Raw genomic sequence first — 27,552 nt, forward strand, 5'->3', positions numbered from 1 at the left:
GTATCCTCCCATTCGTAGCCACTGAGAAACGCACCAAAAATTGTTTCCTGCACCACCTAGATACTGCCAATATCTGGGTGTTTCCTAACGAGGTTTCAATCCAGGACATGGGACAGACAGCACTGATGGAAGATTTCTACTTAGCCACTTTTCTCACCCTCGCAGAATAGTGAGGGCAAGTGTGGGGTGGCCTGTGCTCATCCTTCTGTTCCCCTCTCCAGAAGCACTGGGAGCAAGGAGTGAGAAGGAAAGGCAGGTGCATATTTCCTACGCACTTGCCAGAAGCATACCTAGAGACATACAGTGTGTCTAGTATGGCTGACATCTAGGGAACTATTGTTGGAGTTTAGCTCCACCAGCCCCTAATGACCAGAGGCCCTCCTGCCAGTATACTAATTTGCTGGAGTGATCATGGAAAGTGAACACAAAACAAAATGCATCATTTAAATAGTTATTTCAATATTTGTGAAAAGTTTTCCCTTTTTTAAAATAAGATCTCTCCATTTTCACTAGTTACATTAATCAGTGAGAGAAAAATCCTGCAAGAATAGAATGTAAAAAAGTAGTGCTTGAGTGTGATCAATTTATACTGGATTTACACCAGCATAAATGCAATCTCTTAAATGCAGTTACTCTGGATTTCCACTGGTGTCAGGTAAGATTCCAGATGCACAGCATGTGGATGTGTAGAGTTCATCTTACCTTTGTCCATGTTTAACAAAACAGAACATGTGTTTGCGCTAACTGCTTCTGAACTAGAAACCGATACAGAAGTATAAGCTACTGGTTTTGAATTAAATCAAATAGATGTAATTGCCCTATAAGTGAGCATGTTGTTTACACGAGTATTTACATGATTAACCTTTTCCTCCCCACTCTGTACTTTGCATATTAACCATTGTTTTTCCTTCTGTAATTTTTAATCATTTTAACAAAACCTTAGCATTTACACAAGGACATCTGGCTTCTGTCTATGATGACCTGCAGTCTAACTAATTGCCCAATCTTACAAGACGTTGCTGAGTACCTTAGCTCTCATTGACTACAGACAAGCAGAGGGTTCTCAGCACATTACATGATTAGGCTCAAAATATAGGACTTTCAAATGCTTCTTTCTACTTCTAAGGTCGTTGCAGCCACTAGTTTGACAGCCAGTCTAAATTGAGCCTCTTAAGAAATATAGGTGGAAATTGTATTTAACCTAGTCATGTAAGTTTCATTTGGAAAGAGAGTGTAAATAATTTTTCTTCCCCTTGTTTAATTCTAATAGTATTTACAATGAAGTTTGCAATCCCTATTGCAAAGTAATGATATATGTAGGTGTTCCTGCAGTGTTGAAATTTTTTTCCTAAAAGTACATTTAATATGTATGCATGGATATCAAGGTACCTATCCTTATAAATACATTACTAACACTGCCCTACAAGTTCTGGCTTGAGCTTATTCTCATTTCTGAGGCTGTTGCCTATCTAATATTGTAAACTTTATAGTTCAGAAATAAATCATTTGACCTGTATAACAGGAAGCAGAAGGAGTAAACTCTAGTGACACATATGGTGGTAGCTAAAGGCCTGATTCTGTGAACAGATCTCCACATGAAGTTCATTAAAGTCAATGATTCTGTGCAAGAAGGGCAGGTATCTTTGCAGGATTAGGCTTTTGTCTTTTAAACTACTACTTTTATGACCTGCATCCTAACTAGCCTTAGTTCAAACACTTGGCCAAATCCTAGCACGAGTTATTCAGATGCAAGTCAAAAGAAAAGCTGGATGAGTAGTGGGGGGAAATAGTCCCGGTTTAGTCTCCTCAATGTTTAAAATTAATTTCCTTACATTATTCACATAAGCCTTTGGTGTTCACTTGCTTCAAACATTCACACGACTGAACCCTGGTCTACACTTACCTAGAAATTCGGCGGCAGTCAATGGGAGTTATGCAAGCTACACAGAGTAGCTTGCGTAACTCCTGTTGACTACTGTACTTCCCTTCTGCACAGCATCTTCACTGCACTGTGCTCCCATTGATGCAGCACTACACCACTTGAGGGGGTGGTTTTACAGCGTCAACTTCTGGATCGATTCAGTGGGTCTTTACTGACCGCTCAATCGATCCAGAAAGGTTGATCCGACGGCAGCGACTTTGCTGCCATCAGTGTAGACATACCCCGAGTTTTGTTGGAATGATTGCTCAACAAATTTCAAAGACAGCCATGTATTTAGGGAAACTGAATGTGGATGGGTGAGTATTTGAACATTCACACCAGCCATACCTTCCAACTTTACCAGTGAGAAAACAAATACCATTAGGCAGATCCTCAGGTGGTGTAAACTGCTATAGATGCATTGATGGAGCTGAAGATCTGATTCCATGTGACTTATTTAACCACTCCCATCTACACACTCCTCAAAGAGTGAACAAAGATTTACAGAAATTGGTAATCAATCTGTGGTTTCAAAAATTGCAGAAAACTTAATCCAATAATTTTGAACAATATCTGCTGAAACTGCAAATTAAAAAGCTAAATTAATGAGACCATGCTGAAAATTATTCACTCAGCTCTAATTCAAGGTAAATCCAATGGGCCAGATTCTTATCTGCTGTGTATCCAAAGCAATTCTATTATTTTCCTTGGAATTACGCCAGTTTTATAGTAGAGTAACTGATCAGAACCTACGCTGTTTACATGAAATTAAAAAATGTGAGAGACTTCAATACTGTTACACTCAGTCATTCAGCTAAGTAAAGTGTATTGAGTAAAGGAGAAAATACATTTCTTTGATCTCCTAACCAGCCTGATCCCAGCACACGCTGTGATGTTTTCCCCTTGTTTTGAAATAGGAGTTACTATTAGAAACATGTTTCAAACCTAGCAAATGAAACATTTTCTTTTAATGAAAAGACATTTTTTTCTCATAGCAACAATAACTTCAGAACAACCTAACTGTGGCAATTTCAAAGTGAGCAGGAGAATGCCACAGCTACAGGAAGAAAAAAGCAAGGATGGATAAAAGTACCTTTATTTTCCTTTGGTTTGCTATCAATTATCTTTGTAGTATAATCTGCCTCAGGAAAATACTGATACTAATTTATCATTCAAAAGCATATTTAATTCAGCTAAGTCTGAACATTCTTTTATGTAAAAAAAGCTGGGGGGTGGGGGAGGTTTAACTGTTTAATTAAAGCAATATATTGAAGGGCTTGAGATCTTCAGGCCAACAGTACCTCCTGTGATATGCCGGGTGTTCTCAAATCCCGCTAGAGTCAGGGGAATTTTGCAAACACTGAGTAGGACCAGGTCCTTAGAAGGCTGTTTAATTTTCTATAGAAAATGCAAACAAACAATGTTCAAATATGCCTTTAATACCACCTTTCTAAATGACTCTTGTAGGCAGTTTACAGCCAACATTTTGGAAATAATGCTCTGATTGAATTTTATTACTTCCACGTTTTAAGATTTGGCTAAAAAAATGTACATCTTCTACACTTTTAAAGTGACCAATTATTTTATTATACTTGGAATTTTAGATCTTTTCAAAAGGCTTCACAAGCATAATTCAGTCAACACCTTTTTCAGACAATTAGGTACAGTAGTACTAGTATCCACAATGTTCAAATGGAGAAACCAACCCAGAGAATTAGTCTACTTCTTTTTAAATTCTCAATTAATTTTGTTTACCTCCATTTCTGGATGCCCAGTTTGAAATACCTGTGATGGGGCCTGATTTTTAGAGGCTCTAAGCACCTGTAGGTTCCACTGAAATGCCAGGTAGCCATGACTTCTGAAAATTTGGCCCTCTGGGAGGGGGGGGTCTCAGGTTGGGCACATAAAATGCAGACACCCAAAATTCGTGCACTCCTGAAATTTTAAGCCCAAGTGACTTGCCTAGAGCCACCCAGCAAGCCAATAGCAGACCTGAGTCTAGAATTCATGTGCTCAATCCACTTCAACCACATTAACTTCGTTTTAACAAGAAAAGAGTGCCTTTGAACGCCAAGCAAATGAACCAATCACCAACTGACCAGTAGGAAGATAATGATGTATAGGGTGCTAAAGCTGACCTGAAGTAAGGGACATCCCAGATTGGAACACTGGAACAAAGCGTCAGAGAATCTGAAGATTAAACTGTTTTTCGATAGAAGCAGTCTACTGATACTTTCCATACACAAGTAGATATTTCTGAAGCTAAGGCTGTGATTTTATGATCTACTCAAGTAGCAATATCATCAAAATCAGCAATTTAGCTGGAAATACCAAGCCTACATGTTTTTTTCATTTTCACAAGAGTTCTTGCAAGCTGCATTTGGCTCAGAGCTTGTATTACTGCATTGTTAGAGGGGAAGGAAGAGATCGGTAATAAAATTAATTTCCCAAAAGTGTCTCTTTAGAGTGGAGATTTTACTCAAGCCAAAGTGTGACAAAAGTGAGTACCAGACTGATAGCATTCGGGGCCAGATCTTGGTCGCATTAAAGTTGATGAGAAACATCTCACCAACTTTAATCTGAGTAAGATCTGACTTTTACTCTTACCTGTTTTTGTTTATTTATTTACTCACAGTAAAGTTTGCGCGTCTTGCTATATAATATATAAGCTTGACATATATAAGCTATATTTCTATCATTTACAATTAAAATTGACAATCTATGAATCTGGCCCTCCTGTTGGAAAATGACATCAACAACAATCTCGGTCAGCAAGATGTGCCATTTCCCCACCTCTGCAACACGTCTCTGCACCTTTTTCCAAGCCTGTGCCTACACATAGAATGCCCACTTCCTTAAGGGGTAGAAAAAGCTACTACCATTCCCTCATTCAAATTCCTCCTGAGGTCTCACGTCTATTGTAACACCTACCTACAACTAATAGCATGGTTGGAGGGGAAATTAGGATTGTCCATACTTTTTTGCGTGTGTGCGCATCCAAGTAGTGTGTCACTGAAACTGCAGTATCAGGCAATGGCCAAACACCACCCAAGCACTTTATCCGTACATTCTATACCCCACTCCCTGTCTTCTAGGTTTTTAAATGAGGACTACACTATGGGCTGGAGGTGTAATTTCCAGCTTGGGGACATGTGCATATGCTAGCTTTCATCTAACTAGAGTGCTAAAAATAGAAGTGTAGCCAGAATAGCGAGAATGGCAGCTGGACAGGCTAGCCACCCACGTAAGTACCTATGGTTCCAAATAGGACTGTTCTTGGGGCAGCTTACTCCACTGCTTATGCTGCCTTGGATATTCTATTTTTAGCATGATAGTTCAACCAAAGCTAGTGCAAGTACATCCACCCAAGCTGGAATTTCCAGTTTGAAGTGTAGATGTACTTTAGCGATGTTAAAAAAAGACATCATGCTGTCTCAAGAAGACAAGGTCTCTGCCTTCTTCCAGACTCATGCACTATGTAGCACAGTGTGGACGCTACTGGAAACAATAATAGATATTCGACATTTTACCTTCCAGGGAAAGCTAGTTAGAAACTAGTTTTCACTCTGTCATTGGACCTGCATCCTTCCATGAGTAAAATGACAACTCTTTCAGCAAGGTGGTTGCTACTGGTTGGAGGCTCACCATTGCTATCTTTTTAAGACTTTCATCCAAACTCCCCCTTAATTTAGTTTTCCTAGGATAGGTGTGTTGTCAGAAATAAGAAGGTTTCTGGGCTGCATTCCTCTTGTGCATGACTAACAGCACTCACTCATATGAACAGTGTAATAACTCGACCCTGTGCATATCAGAATTCTTTTCACAGTTTACTCTTTTTAATAATTTTTTTTAATTTCTTGACGTTATTGATGTTATTTCACATGTAGCACTTCAGTGGACACTGCAACAAAAAAATCAATGCACATATTTTATAGACATTAAAAAAACCCATCTTCACTTTTTATGCACATTTAAGTAACTTTGAGGTAACATGTAGGTGAATGTTCCAACAGCTCCTTTCTGCTTTACCCTCCATTTTTCCTTTTCCAAACATCATGTGCTGCAGCTCATCCAAAACAAACCCCAGCTGAGGATCTTTGTGCTAAGTCAGCAAAGTGCCACAGAAATCCACAGAGCTGAACTACGCTCAGAATCTGACCCACGTAGTTCCAACCTAGATCCCAAGGCCGGAAGCTATTCCATACGTAAACTGCTCTGTACCTATAGCCACCCCTTATGCTTGAGTCCAATCAGCTCTGCAACAAGTTTTGTTTTGCCACAGAATGAAACCTCCACATTTTTCACAAAAATCGTAATTCTTGTTTTCTGGCCTCCCCTATTCCTGATTTAACACCAGATGGAGAAAAGAGAAACCAAGTTGTATAAGCACCTCTTGAGGCTACAGGCTCCGTCTTTCCTCAACACTCAAAGAGGCATCAAGTACATGATCCTTCATGGAAAGAGCATATCAACACAACCATCATAACTTCAACTCATACTCATTTTATTGGGGGTTATAAAAATTAAGTCAGAGGGGACAAAAATCATCCCTGCTTCTCAGATAGTAGAACATAATATACTACAATTTTTTGCTTCAAGGTAACATGCAATTCCATCATCCAGTAGCACTAAATTGCTGTATGCCAGACAAAAAAAAATCCATGGAAGTCTTATATAAATGTATGAAACAGTAAATGACACCTACACACTGCACAACAGAGTAAAGTGTAACAGAGGAATAGCAACAATTTCTTGGCATGTACAGCATAGATTACTTAAATTTGCATTTGACAACCTTCAGAGATAACTTTCTTATCCCCTGAATTGCACCCAAGGAATCAGTTGAAAAATCATAATACATGGCTTTCAAGAAATATTGTATCATTATAATTGATTATCTTTAATTAAATTAATATCTAACAGAGTTGCAGTTAACTTTAAGCAGACAAGTTATTTTCTGAATTTTGGCCTAAATCAAGTTCAGGTCAATAATGATAAAAATCAGGGTCAAGAATTTACATAAACCAGAGGATGGAAGCAGGAAACTAAATTTGTCTTTCAGTGGAAAGACCAGGTATATACTGTAAATTCACAACCAGGATTAGCTAATGGTTTGAGTGTACTGATTAGTCCTTAACCCGCATCAAGATTTATTTTTAGTAATTTTAAGCATATTTGGGGGGTTATTATTATTGTATCATATTTTATTTTATTTTATATTATTGTAATACACACACTCTGCTTGGAAAAAAACTGAAATCTGTTTTCTAACTGATTTTTTTCCTCCCCTTCTTGCACTCTCACAGACTGATAAGTGGCTGTGGAAGGAACTTTGAGTTTTTAGTCTATTTATTAAACGATTTTTTACCTGAAAGTCACGTAGACTTGTTCTTATATCTATTTCTCAAATAGATACAAGAGGCTGGTCAAATCTGGGGCTTCATAGCTGTGATAGAATTCCTTTAAGTAAAAATTAGATCCACAATGAACTGCATGAACCTACTTTAGCACTCATTGCTCAAACCCATGAGTGTTTTCATTTATTAAACACACCTTCCTTACTCAACTGTTTACTAATGAAGTTATCGAAAGGCTAAATCTCAATTATGAATCACAGAACTACATCTCTGCTCCCCAATAACTCAGATAATCTGACTCAGGAAACTTCCAATGTAGAACAGAAAGGTCAGCTAAGGAGAAACGCCTCTGGAAGATCAGAAACATTCAATCCACATGAGGGGAGAAGTGACAAACACCTATTTTTCCCTCTATTTAACATAACTCTTAGGAAAAAGTAATGATTTGGAATAATTTGACAGGCTGCTTGCTAATTCAAAATATGCTACACACAGTTGAACAATAAAAGGAACAGAAGTATTTAAATCTCTCAAGCTTTCAGTCAAGATAAACTCTTCAACTAGAGTAGATTTCCAGTTGCTAAAATAGTTTAGGAAAGAATGTTTTCCTCTTGACCACATATATTTGTCCTGGGGAGAGTAGGGAAGGGGGAGGAAGTCAAACCAAACTTTTTCAAGATTGTGGAGCATCACCACGTCACATGGCAATTAATATGGAAGTTTACAGAATGAGATGTTACCTGATGATGCAACACCACAACACAAAGAAGCAGCTCATGCAGCACTGCTGAAAAGAGCATGAAGAATGTGTAACAACAACAAAGACCTGGATCATTTGCTCTGAATTCTTTCTGCAGACAGAAATATGATGAACGGTCATACAGAACCAAAGTACGTTGCTATGACATTTGAGAGAGAGACAGACATGAAGGTAACATTACAAGTGCTCTTTAACAAGGGGGGAAAAAAAAGAAGAGAAAAGTCTAACAACATTTAATTCTAGTGGAAAAAGCAAGGACTCAAGATATTTGGGATCACTCCTGACAGAAAATAAAGACCAAATCTTCCCCTCCATGGGCAAAAAGAAAACTAGAAGATTGGAAACGCCGAGTTTCAACTGATCACATTCTCAATAGGTAGGGTCAGAGACATGGGACAGTCCATTCTGAATCTTCACTCGCAGTATGAGGGTTTCTGTATAACAATATGCCAACAGGCTCAATTCCTACACGTTTCAGAGGGAAGGAAGCCAAACAGACATCCAGACATCTCCTCCACCCAGCCATTATTTGAGAATCTACAGAGCTGAAATACTGGGGAGAGGGCTTCCTCTGGTTTCAAGGGCAAGGAGATGATGCCATTTTCAACCATCTCCGCTCTTTCATGCATGTCTATCAGTTTTGGCTGGTAATCAGGCTTGGGCATGCCCAGGAGGTGTGGAGGGAACGCATCCAGGCAGTCCTGACCCACAGATTTCAAATATAATGCTGGAATATTTTACTACTTCCCCACTGAGTAACTTTAAAAGTCTTTTTAATCTAATTTTAAGAGAAAACATGGACATGCAGTCCCACTTAACATTACATCAGCCATCCAGGAGACAGCCTCTAATATTCCACCCCCAAAACATCCACCTCCCCCAATTCTTAGGGCCTGGTTTTTCCATAGTTTAGCTCCAAACAAGCGTAAATCCTCTGGCTCCACCCCAGACCAATGTCCATGTAGGGCGGGGTCCTCCCTATTGCCTTTTTCCTAGAGGCCCTTGTTGCCCCACTCAAGCTGCTTGTGCCTATATGGTCTCTAGACCCCTCTACATGTTCACAGAGACTGGATGACTAGGGCTTAAATCCATAGTAGAATTAATAGTCTCATTTTCTGAAGTGGGGTGTAAGGGGAGGAGAAGAGTAGAGAATCCTCAAAGTCTAGCAGAGTTCCAAATATAAGTTACAGCATCTAGCACGGGGGGGCCCAGTCTGGTTGGCCTCTAGGTTCTACTACTAGATAAATGTTAAATTATAAATTAAAAATGAATTAGGATTACCTGGAAGATTTCAGATCTTCATTCCCAAGAGACATCTTCCTGGCTGTCTCACATCAGAGTATTACTAACAGTACTGCAGGGAATGCTAAACTCTGTGTAGCAGAACTAGAAACTCCTTCAGGAACTGAAAGAGACCAAAAAGCCCTGTACAAACACAGCTGCATCTAGCTTCAAATTTTGGGCAAAATTCTCCTCTCAGAGCAACATGGTATTCTTGACTCGAATATTCTGCTCACCATTCAAATGTGGGACTCCCAAAATTTCTTTCAAAACAAATGCTAGAAATAAAACAAGCTAAAATTAAAAGCAAGGGACAAGAAAACCCAGAGGCTAACATATAAAAAAAGCACTATATGCAGGCTCAGACCCTTATTACCCCCTCAGGTTTGGCAATATTGATTGCTACAACACACCCCATTTGCAAGCAAAGTACATAATTCAATCCACCTGCAAAATTCTGTCATAGCCCTTCCAGGCCCCCTCACTGCTCAACACCCTCAGGTGTGCCTGGCTCTTATATCAGACAGGATGTGGCATTCAGAACCTTCTCCTACCTATACATTGAACTATTTCTTAAAGAAGTTAGCCTTTATCAGTAGGCCCAGATTTTTCTGGGTGGGAGAGTTGTTTTAGTTTAAGTGCATAATCATGTTTTCCAAATTCTACATGGTATTTGCACTGCTTTCTTAGTGATATTGCAATGCAGCAGATATTGCAATAACCAGGCCAATGATAATGACACACCAAGTAGAAAGAATGCGCTCGAGTCTGGGTAGCCTGCTCAGTGCTAAAACCTATCATCCGTAAAAGCACCTTTTTGATTACTTTTGTTTTGCCCTGGAGAATACCTTAATGTTTTATTGGTAATATAATTTCTGGATATTATAGGCAATATCGTCTTCCCTGTAAGACCACAAGAGAAGAAAGGAAATAAGGTGAAACATTAGAAAAACAGTATTGTTATTAAGCCTTTAAGTTATAGGCTTAATTTCAACTAAACATTTCCTGTCTTTTGTACTGTTTATATTAACCTGATTTTTTCCTAAAAAGAAAATCTGATTATTGCAACACAGTGTCAAATGCCTATATGGTTAACTACATCTGTGACAACTACACTTCAGCTACCAATAATCTGTTCAACAGCACATCCCCAGCTGGGGACCCTAATTAGGGTGCAAACTGCCATACAATCCCCTTGACAGATTGATGAAGGAGACCTCTTACAAGGTGATCCAGAAGGCAGCATTGATACCATTAATCATTTATCTGTTGAAGAGAATACAAAAAAAAACTCTGCTGTTTGGAGTGTTACACTAGAAGGTACCTTGAGAAAACTAATGCCTAGAACACTAATCAAGTACAATTAGAAAGCAGACTTTAACTTTATAACCCTTTTAACAAAACTATGACCTGTCTTTTTTTCCGCTTTTTAAAAAAGTAGCTGAAGCATAAATGTCAAATTTCTTTAAAGTCTGATCATGTCTTTTTAGATTTAGGTCAAAATTTAAGGATTAGTTAGGAACCTAAATGCAGATTTAGCCACATAAATCTGAGTTTTATCTCAGTGAGATACACAAAACTCCCACCAAACCTTGTAAGTGCTTAAACTCACTTGTCATTAAGTTCACAAGGTAAAAGTTCTTTCCACACTGCTGCCTCCTTCCAGATGTCTGGAAGCCCATCTCCCATCTAAACCCCAGAGCAATGCATGGATCAGTGAAAGATGGGCAGACAAATACCTATCTCACATGCAGGCCCGATTCTAGCAGCTGTGCTCACAGATCACCTAACAGATCAGGTCCCATTCAAACTCTAGTGATGGTGCTGCTTCACCCCCCATAACTAGAAGCCCAATGGCTAGAACACTTGACTGGGATGTGGGAGATCCAGATTTAACTCCAATTGGTGCTGGGGGCGGAGAAAGGATTTGAACAGGGGTCTCCCACCTTTCAGGAGAGTGCTCTAACCCCTGAACTATGGGATAGCCTGCTCTCAGTCTCTCCTACTGAAGCTGTTCCATTGTAGATTAAATAATGAAAGACCAATTGGAAAAGGACTGGACCCCCAGCTCTCCCACCTCCCTTGTAAGTGTACTAAGCACTGGCTATAGAATCATCTCCTCCCCGGCCTCTGGCCCAATAACTATTTGAGTATTTATCCACAGTGGACAGTCATTGGTCCAGGAAGAATGAGTGACTGAGAATGACTCTCTGGAAGTCAGAAACCCCTCTTCAGATCCTTTTCACCTCCAGCAGAAAGAGGAATTGAACCTGAATCTCCTACATCCCAAGTGAGCGCTCTAACCACTAGGCTAAAAGGTATAAGGTGGGCTTCATCTTCTCCTCCTCTGGTGGCAGCCATTTTGTGCCGTGTGAGAGAGAGGCACCTAACTCAAGAAACTACTTTGGTGCCTAAGCCGCTTGACTCATTCCTGTTTGTAGATCACTAAACTGAGATGAGACCTCCCTGCAGCCCAGATAATTTGGGACAATCTTATACACCTTGTCTCTGTATCAATCCCGCCCTTTTAACTGAATGGGCAGCTGGGCCCATTGAAAATTTAATTGAAAATGTAAATGTTCACATTTTCTAAAATAGGTAACTGTAGATTTTTTTAAATACCAAACTCAATGTAAAACCTTCATTAAGAACATGAAATATTAAATAGCTGCATTACACAGAGTCCTGTCTGTTCTAAACATAGAGGCTTTGATCTAGCCAAACAAGCATGTGCGTAACTTTTAAAAAATCCCACACAAATAGTTCCATTCACTTCAGTGAGACTACTCACATGCTTAAAAGCTGTGTGCATGCTTAAGTGCTTGGCTGGATTAGAATTTGAATGAAGCAGGGCACTGTGGAAGAGCAGTATGTGATCACATAGTGAAACACTATAGTAGTGCATAGGCAGAATAAAGATTGCATGAGCAGCCTTAATTTTGACATTTCCTGACTTTAAAGGGCTTTTCTTTGAATATATATTTTCATCTTCATCATTTAGTGTGTGGCCCTATGCCTCAGATACTCATACCATTCAAATCTTACTAAGGCACTTCAAATCTCAGCCTTATTTGCTACGTAAACCTGTCTCATTCACATCTAACCATCACACTAATTGAGCAGGGGTCTTGTGGCAGGGGGTAACAGCATGCCATGCAATTAAAACATACGTATAAAGGCCGGAGCCAAAACTACCTGTGCAACCTCAACTCAGGCATTTCTAACCCAAGTGCTTTACTTCGTATGCTTACCATTCTCTTCATGCAATTTTGTTATGGAATTTCCTAGGATTCTTTTGTTTGTTTGTTTTTTAAATGAAAAAAAAAAAAATCTATCATATGCAACTACTTGTCAGGCAGAAATAGAACATGTTGTCCTGTCCACGTAGTATGTAATGGGGCAGGAACTTATTTCATACACAGCAATATATAGCATACAAAATGAGACAGAACCCTTCACAAACCTGTCTTGTTCCCATTCACACCCTCCCAGATCATACTCCACAAGCATCTACACATTACAAATAAAATTGTCCATGTGAGTGGAATGCCCATAGTATGTTCAGAGATATTTCCATCATCTTACATATGCATCACAATGGTAAATCACTAATTTAACAGAAATAGCACATGTTGAAGAAGTTCATTTTTCTGAAGTTATAACACAATCAAATCAAAATTATTTTCACCAGATCAGTGAAAGGAAAATCTGAGCCCTGAGAGCCAAATTCCACATTTCTGCTTTAGCTCCTCAACAGCACATGGCAATTTTAAAAGAGTTGCAGTAAGTATTCCAGACTGCAGAAGTGCATATTTTCTCCACTCACTTCACACCCACAGTAGGTGAATTCATTTTTTGCTCAAATTAAAAAAAGAAGAAAAATCACTCCTGGGATGAAAAAAAGGTAAAAGTTTGCACAGTTATAAACATTCACAAATTGCCTTTAAATGAAAACTCTTGAGCAATCTGAACGATGGGGGTTAGCATACACTCAACCTAAAAGGCTTTTCTGCAACATGGGAAAACCCAGGGCATTAAAGCAAAAGTAGCCTTACTTTACAGAGTCCTACTATCTACTAAACATATCAGGCCAGTTCTGTAACCCTTGCTCATCCACTTACTCATGCAAACAGTTCTATTGACTACTTTGTCTGAGCAAGGGTTGCAGAGTTAGGTTTACAGTAATTACATACAACTATAGTTCCATATATGTAGTTCTGAAAAAATTCAAATTTCTTACAGTATTAGCTCCATTAATGCCACCATCAATAAATGACAAGTTCTACTGGAGATAGCAGATGTATCATTAGCTCAATAAGCTTTCGTATTTTTTCATCTCAGTATAATCTAAAGCGATGAGAACACAGCAACAAAGTAGAAACTTATAGTGTACAAACTGCTAGTTCACAAATCCTGAGCAACCATGTCTTTTAGCAATAAATAAAAATGATTGCAATTATTATAAATACCATATCTAGGCAGTGCAACACAATTTAAAATCATAAAACCAGAGCCAAATGTGAATCATTTACAAAAGGGGATAACTGTGTGATGTTTTGGGGATCACCCAGAGTGGGAAGGGGTTCTGTCACCACCTGCCCTGTAACTTCATTGTGCATTGGTGCCATGCAGCTATGGTTCAGACCCCTGACACCAGTAGGCAGCCCACAAGCATCTGGTCTCACTCTGGCTCTCAGCAGCCTAGTTACTCCTTGCAAGGTGACATCAACAATCCTGAGTTTTCCCAACTCCATCCTCCTCAAGTGCTTAAGTACCAGGCATTCAGACAGTTGCCCTCTGGTTACTCGCCCTCAAAGGTGTGAAACCAGCCCTCCAGATATCACCTTACTTTGGCGCACATGCTCCACACAGTTTGCATGCCAGAGAACTACTTGAGATAAAAATAAACCAAAAGTTTATTTATTTAATAGGAAAACCAGATTTAAAAATGAAATATTAAGGAAAGGCAAACATATACATGTTACACAAAAGTAAACAGAGACACAGGCTCAGGCTTTACACTTCCATATTAGGGATTTTATCTAAACACCTATTGCCTTTGAACAGTTTTCCAGTATTCCTGGACAGCTTCCTGACTAGAGGCTGTGCCTCAGTTTTAAGACGAAAACCTCAATTTCAAGCCTCCTTTTTAAAAATACTTTTTCCCTGTCACCCTGCCCTTTCCTAGCATGGTGATTCATGGTTATTCAGAGTGGGGGAAATTCCCTCTTGCCTTGATAGCCCCCAGGTCTCAATGTCTTCCCATTAATTCTAATGAGCTATCATTGCCTTTTCCGGGGCTGGACAATGGATGGTTATTGGAGCTGGTTTCACGTAAACACCTGGCTAGGGAGGTGCCCATTCTTGCTGTGAAGATCTAATTATAGGTTATGAACTCAGTTTTCTATATGCATATACACACAGACTGGTTATGAATCTGTGTTTAACACACACACACCATGACAACCAGAAAGTTCAGAATATTACAAGCTTTCACAAAAGATCTTACCAAATATACTTTTATAGTACAATAATACAGTATGCAATTGGCTGGTTCAAATGCTCATTTTTTGGAATTTAAACCATAAACCATCTTACTCCCCTTGGAGTGTCTGGACCCTGATTGTTCTAGGATAAAGTAATATGATTAAAACTGAACACATGCAGTGAATAATGTGCTCTTCAGATGCTAATTAAAATGCAGAGGGATGGCCCAAGGCAGTGGCTGGTGTGTGAATATGCAAAAACCAAACCTTAGAAAATATCACAGCAAAAGCATGGTCATCCACCAATCCAAGGTATGATGAGATAGAGCAGATGGTGTTAGAACACAAGACAAGGCTAAAGGAGGGGTTCTTGGGTGTAGCCATAGTACATAAGGTACCTGATTCACAATATAATATAAATTATTAATATGCTGACCTTTTTTGGGGTAGGAAGTAATGAGCAATTTGGCAAGTGAAGCATTTCTGATATGGCTGTTAGGATCAAAATACTAAAAGGATTCAACTAAGTGTAACAAAGTAATATTAATGACCAGTAAACAACAACAGAACAGTTGACCTTTCTCCTCTAAAGAGAAGAAGAATTAATGTTGGTATGGAAAGTTTTTGACCTTAAGTTATTAGTCCCAGAAGGACTATTTTGATTTTACTTTGCAAATGTAGCAGAGAACAACAAGTGTGCAAGTCCTCAAAGACAAATGCATATTAATTGTAATCAAACATGAAATCGCCTCTTTTGTTGGAAAAATAGTTGCGTCTTCATTTTCAAATCTTGATTTCCAAAGCACTCTCTTGAATTCATCTCTCAAAAAGTGTGGAGTCAAGCCCTGTAAACACAGCCAACCTTCCTGAACAATTCCTTCTAGGTGCACCAGCTATTCTGGCAAATACCTTCCAAAGCATTTTTAGCAGTATAAGCATTCCTTTATGAATAGCTTTATGAATAGGGTAAGCATTTCTTACTGCACTCCCTCATCCTCCTTTACATAGGAAGATTATGGCTATTATTATTATTATTAGTGAAGCAATAGGGATAAGGAGTTCAGCTCAGGTATGCTCACAAGAGTTTTAGATACACAGCCACAGCTTACCTAAACCTCTTGAGCTCGCCTGTATTTCTACCACTTGCCTTCTCCCTTCCAGTCCCTTTCTTCCTATATCTCATAATTAACACTCTAGTTTATTTACAAGTTTATTTATTCTAATTTAAAATGTCTATCCTGGTGTTTGAGGCAGTTTTAATGAAACAAAAATGTAACACTCCCAAATACAAGCATCTTCCTTTTTCTTTAATACAAAAATTAAAGTAATTTATATACGGACTTCTAGAGGTGCCAGATATCCCAACCACAAACTCACTCATCCAGCATTGATCAGATTCTCCACCTCCCTCCCAAACAATCATCAAACTATCATCTCAACCCATCAATCTTTTCTCACCCTCAACATTGGAGACAAAAAGATGATATTTGCAGCATGCCTGGAAGGTTAACAGATTCAGGCTCTTTTGGACTCAGGGGAAAATAGTTCCAGAATTGAGAATCTTTCAAGATCATCCTGTGGAAAGCTACTCCTGTCCCTGCTGGAATTGTGTCACTTGGGAGCCGTCAGGGTGACCATGGATGTATTTAAGGGATCCTCCTTAGTTTGTGTTTGGTGGTGGTTTTGTTTTTCCACATTCCTTGCCAAAATTAGACCTGTGGTGAGCAGATGCATCAGATTTGGTCTGATGTATTTAGCACATCAATGGCAATGGCAATAAAACTGGGTTTTGCTGGTTTTTTATACTTTATGTTGGGTCATTTCTCTTTACATCTTGTTTGCTCATTAAAGTTTCTCTTCCTCTCCTTTGTCTTTGACTCAAGTCATGATCTGAGTGGCATAAGCTGCTTTTTTCGCCCCCCCTTTCAGTTTAAGCTCACTAAAATCATAGCTGCATCATGTCTCTTTTTTTTCCCCATGCCTTTTCTTCCATCCTTGTCATTTCATGGTTTCAATCCAGTGATCTTTCTGAACACATTTACAGTCCCAATCAGTTTTTTCCTATCCACTTGTTTGCCTCTTCTCTTTCCTGTTTTCATTCACCAAAACTCTTTCTTGTCACATCTCATCATAGTTCTGAGTTGCCACTACCTTTCCATTTCTCACTCATACATCTCTTTTTGTTCATATATCAATGTTCATTGTCTTTCTAACCGTCTTAGCATACACAGTTTTATACTATTTTAATAATCTGTTTTCTTTTCTATGAACCAAGCATTTATCTTACTGTTACCTGCAGACATTTTAAAGCCTCTCTACATTTGTTCTTTCTTCAGCTAGATTAGCCCTGGGCCAATCCTTGTCTGATTACACTTTTTGCTTGACCTTTTCAGTACACTCAATTTGGAGCTGAAAGTCCCAATTACTTAGCAGCAAAAAAATCAAATAATTTAAGTATTTGAAGAGCCTGCAGTAGTTTCTACACAAAACCCTTTCTCCAACAGGATACAATTAAATATACCTATGCTCATGATAGGTAAATTGGGGAAATGGTTTGACCAAAAACTGAAAAGTTTTAATGTGAGTTTTAGATGATTCTGTTTGAAAATAACATATCAGGATATAAGTGCAATATACTTAGTGAAGTAACAGACAAGGTTAAGGAAGCAAGGGGGGGAGGAGGGAAAAATCAAACACTCTCTTAAAATGACAAGTCACTCTTTCACATATACATATGCAAAACAAGACATGTATAGTGTTTGCAAACTCCTCCCTCAGAACCCTGGGCCATGTAACTGCACATTGTATAACATGTCTGAACTTGCCCAGTAAAGTATCTTGGGGTGGTGATAAAGTTTAATCCAAATTCAGATATTTATTATTCTGGGAAGTTGTACTTATTTGGGGACTGGGTAGAGGAATATTTAACCCTAGAAGTACTGCTTCTTGTATGCTTTTGAGTAGGCTTGTCTGTTATTCTAGAAAATATACAGTATATTGCACTTAGACTCCCAGATAAATTTATTCTCCAACAGAATATCAATCAGCTATGCTGAAATTCAGAAGTGCTTGAAAATTGGGTTTTGGTTTCATAAGAACGGCCTTATTGAGTCAGACCAATGGTCCATCTAGACCAGTATCCTGTCTTCCAACAGTGGCCAATGCCAGGTGCTTCAAAGGGAATGAACAGAATAGGGCAATCATCAAGTGATCCATCACCATCTTCAACTCCCAGCATCTGTCAGAGGCTTATGGACACCTGGCACATGGGATTGCATCCCTGACCATATTGACTAATAGCCATTGATGGACCTCTCCTCCAGGAATTTAGTTAATTCTTTCTTTAATTCAGTATAGTTTTGGCTTTCACAACATCCCCTGGCAATGAGTTCCATGGCTGAAGTGTGTTGTGCGAAGAAGTACTTCCTTTTGTTGGTTTTAAACCTGCTGCCTATTAATTTTATTGGGTAGCCCCTGGTCTCAAGCCATCAGAAAGGGGTAAGATGGAGCTTTAATTCCATATGTTAATAGTTATCCATATCTGATAGACCTAGAAATAGTATTTCCAAACCATAACTTTCATATTGTGGGCAATATTCATGTTATAAATAATCATAGTGTAATTCAATACAAATTGAATAGGTAAATAGGTTAGAAATGTTCTTCATTTTTTCTGTATCTGTTTCAGAATACTTTATGACATAATAAACAACTGAATGGCAATTATCAACACAAAAAAAGGGCGAACAAGAAATCTAGGCCTGGGTTTTTGTTGCTGTTTGTTTGTATTTAGAATGAGGTATGCCATAGTCTATGTAGTATGTCAGTCAATTCCCCCTCTCTCCCAAAAATACTAGGCTATTTTTTTTTCCACTGAAAGAACATCATGCAACACAAAATGCTGCCATATAAACTGCAAATTGTTGCAGTACATATCCTTTAGTATTGGTGGATGTACTGGAATTTGTTGCAACAGTGACAAGATGTGATAATTGGAATAAGTTATGTAAGATTACTGTATATACCTGTACTGAACTGCTGGGGCTGTTTGGAGCCTATAGTTCTCACAGTATCTTCGAGATCATGTGTTACACCAGGAATTGTCTCTCACATAATGCAAATCTCAGTTCCTATTCTGGTCTCTGCTATTTCTGGTAAAAAGGAAATGGCTAGTTCTGAGTACCACAGGCAAAGAAACACTAAAGTTATCAGATGCCTAAGCAGAGACCGGAAAGTACTCCTTGGTTATAAATTAACCACTGGCCATGTTTTCTGGAACTACTTCTCCTGTCCACCATGATCTAACAAACCAGAAGCATACAAAAGAAGCTGTGCTTCCCTATATGGTACAGAAATACAGCTGTTGAGCTATTGCCTGTTGAAGAACTATAGATCAGAAATTGCCAAGGTTACAGTTAATTTCTACAGCTATTATGGAATTTGATGTTTGTTTATTTTGAAAGACTGAACTGATCGTAAAATGAGCTAGCCCATGGACAAAATCTACTTACTCATCATTAGTATTATGCTGTTGCAACTGAAAATGAAAGTTGAGATTTTACTTGACCATTAACAAAAAAAAGTTACTCATTCCAAGCAAAAATGGAGAAATGGAGGTAGAATATTGCTACGCTGCTTTAAAATCCAGATGATCTCATTCACTTTAGTATTATCCAATATTCACTGTTTTTAAACGGTTTTTTGGGAAATCCTGGTCATATTTTCTGTCTAGGTCTCCTTCTGACCTAGCCATCCCCTTTAAAAATGTTTGTTATTTGGAAACTGTTTATCGCTGCAATATTATCGGTTCTTTATTTGCCTTCCCCTACCCTTCTTTTCATACTATACTTCTTATTCAAGCTGTATGTTCCTTTTACATACATATCTATACACACAGAGGGACGCAGGAATTGCCACAGTGGATCAGACCAATGGCTCAGCTGGTGCAGTATCCTGTCTCTGATGTTGTCCTATACCAAATGCTTCAGAGGAAGGGGCAAGAATCCTACAATAGGGAGTTATGAAATAACCTGCTTGCATAGAAGTTTTTTCCTCCCCCACCCATTAGTTTATGCCCTACACATGACTGTTCCCAGTCTCTTCAGTTTCTGGGTTTTTTTTTTTTTTTTTTTTTTTTTTTTAAAAAGCCACAGACTTACATCCCTCTTTGCACTCACTGTATCTTTCACATTCAGGGCTTGTTTAGGCCTCGTCTACACCTAAAACTTAAGTGGATCTAGCTACATCGCTGTGAAAGTTCTCATGCCCTGTGCAATGTAATTAGAACAACGTAACTGTAACCTAGCTACCTTTTTTCAAGGGGGTGGATTTACTATAGCAATGGAAAAACCCCTTCCGTCACTGTAGTAAGTGTCTACACTACAGTAGTAGCATAGATAGACCCTTAAACTAGAAAGTTTTGCTTCATTAATTATAACAGGATAGTTAAACAGCCACCCACCCCACTCCCTCCATCCCATCCCCAGTTGTGGACACAGTTATACCAGGATAAAAGTGCTTACACTGATCTAGCTTATTTTGGTTCAGGAAGCAAAATAAGCTTATACTAGTGTAACCTCATCCACACAGGGGCAGATCTACACTACAAACTTGCATTGGTACAACTGCGCCAATTCAGCTGTGCCACTGTAGTGCTTCCAGTGAAGATGCTTCAAGCCAACAGGAGAGAGCTTTCCTATTGGCTTAATAGCACTGCAGGAGGCGGTAGCTATATTGGCAGGAGAAGCTCTCCGAGCGACACAGTGCTGTCTACATGGGGGAAAAGGGGGTAAAGTTTTCACACCCTGCGCAATGTAGTTATAACAAAGTAAGTGTGTATTGTAGACCTGACCTAGGACTTCTACTGGTATAATGATATCGTAAAAAGTCATATCCCCCAACAGATATAGTTATACTGGTAAAACTTTTCTAGTGTGGAGTAGGCTTAATGACTGAAATCATGAAAACTCAAACTTTGAGACAAGTTTGCCAATTTCAAGCAACACAGTATTATAAAAGACATGTTGACAAGTGTTCCAGAAACATGTGTATACTTGTCAATATGTATACAAAGAAAGCTTGAGAAAGAAACATCCCACCCCTGAATTCACACTCAAACATCAGAGACACAACTTACAAAGCAGCCACTACAACATGTAGAGAGCTTCCAGAATGTCGTTACTGATCCAGAAGTAATGAAGTAACATGACCCCAGAACACAAATCACCTCTATCCCTTAAGTGCATACATATGGAGCTCAGCATCTACCATCTGTTTGGTCTGCCATTTACAACCTACTGAGAAATGATCATGTTAAACCAAAATATATAGGTTTAACCCTGAAATATGAGGCTTATTATATTTTTGTTTCTTCAGAGGATTACAAAAAGTTTTTTCTAATAATGACATCATAAAATCAGACCAAAGTTCCAGAATATTAACATGACTAGATGTATTTTGCACTATGTTTCTGCGAGGAATATAAACATCTCTGGTCAGATTTCGAGGGAAGACTTTTTAAGACAGTGGAAAGAGCCACTTACTTGTAAATAATAATCAGAAAATCCATACAATTTCTCCAACCTCACTAAAGCAAAATGTCAAAACGATCATTGACTTACAGAAGGATCAGGCTCCTCGTATTAATAATCACACAGGTTAAAATAATAACACTAAGCTAATTGAAAGCTCACATTAGGTGTAGAATTCCTCTGTTTTTGCAGTTTAAAGAACTCTAAATTATCGCATAATTACTAAGTCCCTGATCCTGCAAAGATTTGTGCACATATTTAATTTAATGCTCTTTGATGGGTCCCATTGAAATGAATGAGACTACCCAGAGTGTATAAGATTAAACCCACGCACATACATACATACGCATACACACACACTTTTGCAGGATCAGGACCTAATTCTTTTAAGAACCTCAAACAAAGATACCATTGTATTTAGAATAGGATTGCAACATTAGGGAGTATAACATTCCACTCTTTAGGCATGTACTCCAATGAAAAATATTTTCTTCAGTATGTGTTTTAGGGTCCAAAAAGGTGTATGCTGTACACCACCTACATCAATGGAGGACTAATGATGATTACAGCTTTTGGACCGTGTGATGCAAACAAACAATTACTAATAATGTGGCTAAGAATGTGTTAATTCTTTAACATTAATTAGTACTGTACATTGTGATCTCATTATGAGAAGTTTCTTTCATGCATCAAAATACCTCTTTATTGCTTATATACTTGTTAAAAAGAGCAATCATGTCTGAAAGCTCTAATTTTTTAAAGTGAAATTTTTCTCTCAGAAGCATTATGATTTCTGAAGAGCCTCGTAAATGTTATTAAGTTACCTTTTTCATCTTTGACAAGGTATTACTTATATAGCATTTTAGTGCTTTCAAATGTTAAACCCCATTATGTTCAAACTTCTGAAAAGATTTTATTCCCTCAGTGCTTAACTTGTGGAAACATCAGACACCTATAAAAGCACAACCTGTGCAAACTGCAAAAAACATTGTTTATCAAGATTACCGGGTCCCTTCTCAAATACTCTCATTGAAATCCATTTATATCAGATGTACTGTACTAGCGTTCATGGTTTATAAATTCCCAATTTTCCCCCCTCCCCTCCCCCACCAACCTCACCACCATCACCACCACCCTCCCTTACCCTTCATAACAGATATAAAAATATGAATACTTGTCTTCCATCTTCTGCACAGCTTCTTTCACAAACTTCAAAGACAATCTACTCCCAAGAAATATAAAATTAAACATTTCACATTAAACATAAACAATCTGTTTATTAGAAAAATTAAATATCAAAAATACTAGTTTTGTGTCTATAATGGGTTTAAATCATGTAAGACCACTGGAGACTGTGGGCAACAAGTATTCCTTATGGGCATACATCTTTTAAAACACTCTTCACAAATGTTTAGATTACCACACCAGTGTGGGAGGCAGGGGAAAGAAGACCAGCAATAAACCTGTGATAACTGGTTATTATTCTTTATTGTCTCCAACACAGATAAAGAACAAATTTCTAGATGGTTTGTTTGACCTTTGCTGAGTAGTAAGACACAGAGTAAACTGAAATATGAAGATGGCTAAGTCAAAACCTAAAAACCCAATGGTTAAGGAAATAAGGAGCATAATAAAGTCCATTGTTTCAATCACTAATTGAAGTGTTAATGTAGAAAAAAGACAAAACAGATGTGCTGTATCATTAATATTCAGAGTACACCTTCAGAAGTATGTTTTTATAAGACGTCTAGCACTAGACATAGGCGATGAGGTGAATGTAAACCAAAAATGACAACTCTGAGTTTGAGCTATGCTACTTTTAAAAGCCTTTAAATAAGTGCTTAGTTTACAGTGCTGGTCTCCCCAAACCCAATTTTTTCCACATGCAGGTAAAAATGTAATTATGTTATACCCTGATTAATTTCATAGTTAATAACACTTTTTGACTTTTTATAGTGGGTCATAATGTTCTAAGACAGTTTTAAACAGCTACTATACCTATATACTATGGAACACAGAGGGATATCCCTGAAGATTATCTGCCTTCTAGTTACCCAACAAACCTGTACCATCCTTGACACTTTGCCAGAAAGATAAATTTATCATTCTGACATTCGACTACTGCTTGAACAAGAAAAACCACAAAAATTGGGAAAACGTTTTATCATACACTGTACTCTGATTGTTTAATGAGACATTCAGGATATTTAAACACTGTAGGACTCTGCCTGTATAATTCTGAAAACTACTACTTGAGCTCCTCCAGAGCAATTTATCGTCTGCAGATGTTATATACATTCATGAACTGCATAATAGCATCCTACACTTTTCCAATCAAAAAATGCTTTGGTGATGCAAGAATGGTGTTTACAATTGAATAGTGACCAGTGCAGCAATAAAGAACTATTTTTAACCATTTTTACAGAGTGTATTTCCAAAAAAATGAAAAGCAACTAATACTATCCCAAAGCTCTCCGAAGGAAGAAAAAAATAAATAAATAAATAAAAGCGCTGAAGACAGTGCAGAAGCTAGATAGTTTAAAACAAAAACAAAAACCACCCAGCTGTTTTTATTTCTTATCTGTAGTTGATTCACACAGGATCGCAGATTATTTAAAATAAAAACATTTACTGCAGAGAGTTCTGCTAGGAGAGGTAAATATTTCTTTTTGAAGTGTATAGATTTTATTTGCAGATGTAATCTGCTTCGTTTACACACTTTTATAACGTTTGTTTAACGCCAGAGACGCGGCACTTAAACTTTCACAGCAAGCTTTTCAACAACGATTCCAAGTAGTTTCTATTACTGGGAAAAGACTGTAAATTAGACCACCTGATCTTACTCTGACATGATCTTAGCTAGAAGTGCACCGACCATGTCACCAGCTGTTACAGGCTAGCACGTTACAGAACCCCGCAAATTTCTTCCTGGTATTAATGAATGTATGCACAGACTATCGGGCAATCGCAATGCAGATTAACAAGCACACCGAGAAAGAAATCAACTCCCTCATCTCTGAAGGACTCCTCTGCCTGGCGGTTCTCCGCCAGCTCAAGTTCACACTTCGGCACGGGATTTGTTTAGCTCCAGCGGTTCCCATCACAATTCGCCAACCTTGTTGGGCTGAAACAGGGATCACAATTCGCCAACCTTGTTGGGCTGAAACAGGGGCAGGGTTTGGAGAGGTTTTCCCAATCAACTAACCAGCTGGGGGGGGGGGGGGGGAAGTCAGCTGTGTGGGGGATTCCACCCTCTTGCGAGCTCCCGCTGCCTTGGTCCCTGACTCCCGGCGCCTCACTCCGCTATCCCAAGCGCCAGACGAACGGGCAGGTGAAAACTACCTGCAGACCCGCTTGAAGATCGCAGTTTACACGGGCCTCCCGGATCCGCCCGCTCCCAAATCAGCCTGCGCAAAGTCAGCCCGGGGAGGCCGGCTCGGAGACCGGGGCAGGCTGCAGAGACAGGCGCCGAGAGGCGGCGGCCGCCGCTCCCTGCCGCGGGCTGTGCACTTACCAGCCTGGCCTCAGTCTGCCGAGCGGAGGAGGGAAGATGGTGGTTGAGCAGCGGACCACCCATCCCAGCGCGTCTGCATGCAACAGCCGAGAGCGGTTCGGCTCGGGGAGGTGGAAGAAGCGCTGTCTAACGCCACCTGCTGTACAGCGCGGCCGCGCGATTGGCTGCTCGGTGGCTCCCCCAGGCAAGCGGGCGAGCCCACCCCAGCCGCCTCCTCCTCCTGCCCTCCCTGCACGAGTGAGCATTACAGCAGCTCCCCCCAGCCGCCTGGGCTTGTCCGCTCCGCTCCTGTCCCGGGGGGGCAGGGGGCGAGCATCCTTCGCCCCCGTTCTCCGACCTCAGCTGCCTGCTGGAAGCTCAACCCCGGCCACCGTCCTGCAGCTCCAGGGGTGAGGAAGTCACTAATATCCCCCACCCCCTGCCCTGGCCGGCCAGAGGTGCCGGCCAAAGAGCCATGGGGTTCCGGGGCTAGAGGGTCCAGACCTAATCCTCCTCCCCCCGCAGCAGAAGGCAGAGGTGGGGGTATGGGGGGGAGATGGAAGACAGAGGGCTCGGACCTCCCAGAAAGCAAAGTTGGTTCCATTGGCTGGTTTTCCACTCTCTCTGCTCCTCTCTAGCAGCAGCAAGTCAGTCTGTCTGTCTGTCTGTCTGTGTCCCCCACCCCTGAAGCACGGGAGAAACAGGATGCTCAGTGCAGGAGGCACACAGGGGAAGAGCAAGTCTTGCCTTTTATACAGCTGCAGCAACCCTGAAGAAATAACTGCATTTGGAACAAGTAAAGGGTCCTCTTAGCAGTGGCACTAAACAAAAAAAGGGGGGTCCCCCCCCTGCACAGGAAGTGGGACTAGCACCTAGGAAAGGTTTTGGCCAAAGCCAGTTGTTTGCACCAAACCACTGAACTGCTGTCAGTAATTTGTAATTGAAGGGGGGGAAAAAAACCTTTCCACACTCTGACCACACCTGCAAAATAGCCAGTAGGCATGCTTTAATTCCGAAATTAAAAGGAAAGCATCCAAATCAGTTGTTAGGTGCAGGTGAGTAATACTGAATTACAAAGGGCCAAGTGGCCTGAAATTACATGGGACCCTACAGCTTCCAGTCACCATTTGTAATTGTAGGGAGAAGTAGACAACACAAAGCAGTGCTTGTGCGATGTAGAACTGCTACTTACCGTTGCTAGTGCAATGGTGAAAGAGTCCATTCTATAGTCTGTCAGAAGAGAAGCCGGCCCTTTAGGCATGTCTACACATACAGCACTGCAGTGAAACAACTGCACCTGCCACCAATGTGCATATTTTATATTTAGCACAATAAAATCACAATATTGTATTTTCTTCATCAGCATTGCAATTGTATTCATCACCCAATATTTAAGGTACTTCCATAATGGCCCATATGGGTGAGATTTTCAAAAGCACATAAGTGACTCAGGCGAGCTCTATCCATCGGCATAATAAAACCACCCCTGTGAATAGCAGAAGCCATGTCCGTCATAGCACTGTGCACGTAAGTGCTTATGTCCGTGTAACTTGAGTTGCTTGGGGGGTATTCACACCCCTGAGCAACAAATTATGCTGACAAACTGTAATGTAGTTAAGTAGCTATTTTATAGGGAAGCTGGGGGGGGGGGGGGAAGGGCGGACAATTTTGCTCTAGTGGGAAAGGGCTCAAGTGGCAAATGACCTTCTCTTCATCCAAGAAGTAGATGCACCCCTTGCTACAGCTAAGGCAATAGCACCCCTGAAGAGGCCAGATTATCTCTCATTCCAACAGAGAGCAGCTATAGTAAATCTAACTCCTTTTACACTCCCCCTCAGGAGCAGCGGCAGCAAGAGAAGAAACCTCCTAATCCTTCCTCCTATGAGACATCTTCTCCTCAACTCACCTTATCTCTTCAGCCAAGTACAAGAGGAGGAAGTAGGTGATAATCCCTTTGGAACACAGCATTTAACACTTATCTTGTAGGTGATAAATGATGCAGTCTAAAGGGATTAGCAAAGAAACTTCACTATAAACAGAGTAAAAATCCACTAAAATGCACTGAATCAAACGAGGACTTTTACTTCTCTATGGCCATGTCTACATTAGCTCTCGTTCTCTCTCTAAAAGTCCCACTATTGCTACCACAGTTTCATAGGTTCATAGTTTTTACAGCCAAAAAAGACTATTATGATCATCTGGTCTGACCTTCTGCATAACAGAGTCAATAGATCCACACACAATTTCTGCATCAAGCCCATAACTTCTGACTGAACTACTGTGACCTGAAGAAGAGCTCTATGTAAGCTCAAAAGTCAAAACCTCGTCTCCCTCACCAATAGAAACTTGTCCAATAAAAGATATTAAATCTCCCAACCTTGTTTCTGTGAACTACAACATATCTTTCAGACAGACAGACAGCCTTGATTTGCAGACTTTGAATGATGGAGAATCCATCACAGCCCTAGGTAATTTGTAGCAATGGTTAATTACTCTCACTGTTAACAATCAGTGCCTTGTTTCTCTTCTGAATGTGTCTACCTTCAGCTGGAACCTGTTATCAAGAGCCATCTACTATCGGAGTCTTCTCTAGGTAGGTACTTGTAGACCATGTTAAAGTAAACTTTTATCTTTCTCTTGGATAAATTAACTAGTTTATTGAACTTCATAAATCTCACTATATATTTAATAATCCAATAATTAACTCAATATTGAGTGAACTTT

General features: G+C 39.6%; 1 protein-coding gene across 1 annotated transcript in view; it reads right to left on the reverse strand.

Moving 5' to 3' along the window:
- Window positions 1-27,260, reverse strand: part of THSD7B (thrombospondin type 1 domain containing 7B) — a 461,283-nt gene extending 434,023 nt beyond the window's left edge. Inside the window, exons 1-3 of the mRNA XM_067549515.1 lie at window positions 27,206-27,260; window positions 26,021-26,125; window positions 24,850-25,609 (exon numbers count right to left, since the gene is read on the reverse strand). The gene's annotated coding sequence lies outside the window, so the exon portion shown is untranslated. The remainder of the gene's footprint in view (window positions 1-24,849; window positions 25,610-26,020; window positions 26,126-27,205) is intronic.
- Between the last annotated feature and the right edge of the window lie 292 nt (window positions 27,261-27,552).

This window comes from Emydura macquarii, unplaced genomic scaffold, assembly GCF_026122565.2.
Source record: "Emydura macquarii macquarii isolate MOO-44397 ecotype Brisbane River unplaced genomic scaffold, CSIRO-AGI_Emac_v2 contig_1253, whole genome shotgun sequence".
In the NCBI taxonomy this organism is placed as follows: domain Eukaryota; kingdom Metazoa; phylum Chordata; order Testudines; family Chelidae; genus Emydura; species Emydura macquarii.